General features: G+C 41.5%; 1 non-coding gene across 1 annotated transcript; it reads right to left on the bottom strand.

Moving 5' to 3' along the window:
- Positions 1 to 1660: 1660 nt before the first annotated feature.
- Positions 1661 to 1733, bottom strand: Trnas-uga (transfer RNA serine (anticodon UGA)). The gene has a single exon. It is a non-coding gene; the product is annotated as a tRNA-Ser (tRNA).
- Positions 1734 to 2147: the final 414 nt, after the last annotated feature.

Genomic DNA, 2147 nt, shown 5'->3' on the forward strand with positions numbered 1-2147 from the left:
TCCAGAGCGGTCTGTACTTAGTGGTGTTGGCGTTCATTGCTCACACCTTACCGACTTGTCTCTGCGTTTAGTGCTCTGAACATGTTGCTGTTTTCATACATAGCGCTTACTGCTCACTCCTACGTAAGTTATTCCGTATTTGTCGTTTTTGTCTCTGCGTTTAGTGCTCTGAACATGTTACTGTTTTCATACATAGCGCTTACTGCTCACTCCTACGTAAGTTATTCCGTATTTGTCGTTTTGTGTCTGTGATGGAATCTACAAGCAGAAGTCCTATCGGTCTAGCTTATGGTGTGTGGGAAACTCACAGGCCTCGGCTAAGTTAGCCCCCTCGCTTGTTCAGGACATCAATGTCCTCAGATAAACCGTTTTCAAATGGAAAACAAAAACATATTTTCTCCCAGTACCCACATTTTGCCAAATTTTGTGTTTTTATCCTCTCTCTGAGTTGCTCTAGCTTGTCTGGTTGTTACTTCAGTACAACAATTCCTCACACAGACAGTTTTATGATGGGAAGAAATAACAGATTATCCACCAGCCCAAACGTTTTGAAAATCGTTTTTTTTATACGGGTCACTCTAGTCACTTTGAATGTTTTTCCGGTCAACATGCTAGTATTCTAGAATTGGTAACCAAGAGAATTTTTTTGCCCTATACCTCTCTTACTGAGAAGCTGATGTTTTAAAATGTGGTTGTAATTGTTGTACGTATTCCGAACATTGCTACAGAACTACTATGCCGACAAACAAATAGCACTGAAATAGAAATTAAACTCTTCTTTCTTCAGCTGCCCTTTTCACACTTTTGTCTTTTTTTCTTGCCGTGTGTCTCTGTAGGTGTTCTGAACATAATATCTTCAGATCAAACGTCACCGAAAAATAAACAGTATTCAACTGGGAACTATAGTATTTTCGTATAGGCCTCAATTTTTATGAAGAAATATAGTTTCTATGATTGTTCTGACATGATCAAGTTCTCATCAATTTTGAAAAATTAATAATAATAATAGTAATTGCTGTTATATGGAATCGAGGTCAAAGTTTGCTTCAGATTTTAGACCCAATCCAATTAAAAATAATACTTTTGTATGCGTTAGAAATTTTCAGTCCTCCTCTGTATTGTTCCAAAATAGTATTTTAAAGAATAACAAATGTAGGAAATGAGTAACGGCATTTCTTTCTACATATTACTTTCGAAAAGGAAATTCTTATAGGAAGTGCTGATCAGATTTATCTAAGCTTACATGTATGTCTGGGTTTTTCCCTTTGGACTTCCTGCGACTTATCACTGACTGCAGCTCATTCCAAGATTTCGAAAACTTTCTTGTGGCTTATAAGTGCCCCCAAGCTACGCGATCGAAAATGTCAGGAGATGACGCAACCATCACGCTGTACAGGCTACGTAGACAAAGAAACGAGAGCGTTTCTTCACGACTGAAGTACGTCGTAATAGAACTTTGATAATTCTATGAGCTATTTCAGCCACCACTAGACTTCGGTACAAAACACACTGCTTTCTATGTTATTAATTATTTCTTGAAGTTCTTTTACGGGATACTGGTACTTAATGCCAATCAGTAACTTGAAAATTCCAGAATGAGAGTTTAACTCTGCAGCGGAGTGTGCGCTGATTTGAAACTTCCTGGCAGATTAAAACTGTGTGCTTGACCGAGACTCGAACTCGGGACCTTTGCCTTTCACGGGCAAGTGCTCTACCAACTGAGCTACCCAAGCACGACTCACGCCCCGTCCCCACAGCTTTACTTCTGCCAGTACCTCGTCTCCTCCCTTCCAAACTTTACAGAAGCTCTCCTGAGAACCTTGCAGAACTAGTACTCCTGAAAGAAAGGATATTGCGGAGACATGGCTTAGCCACAGCCTGGGGGATGTTTCCAGAATGAGATTTTCACTCTGCAGCGGCGTGTGCGCTGATATGAAACTTCCTGGCAGATTAAAACTGTGTGCCGCACCGAGACTCGAACTCGGGACTTTTGCTTTTCGCGGGCAAGTGCTCTACCAGAGCTTCTGTAAAGTTTGGAAGGTAGGAGACGAGGTACTGGCAGAAGTAAAGCAGTGGGGACGGGGCGTGAGTCGTCCTTGGGTGGCTCAGCTGGTAGAGCACTTGCCCGCGAAAGGCAAAGGTCCTGA

Source organism: Schistocerca serialis, chromosome 3 (assembly GCF_023864345.2).
Source record: "Schistocerca serialis cubense isolate TAMUIC-IGC-003099 chromosome 3, iqSchSeri2.2, whole genome shotgun sequence".
In the NCBI taxonomy this organism is placed as follows: domain Eukaryota; kingdom Metazoa; phylum Arthropoda; class Insecta; order Orthoptera; family Acrididae; genus Schistocerca; species Schistocerca serialis.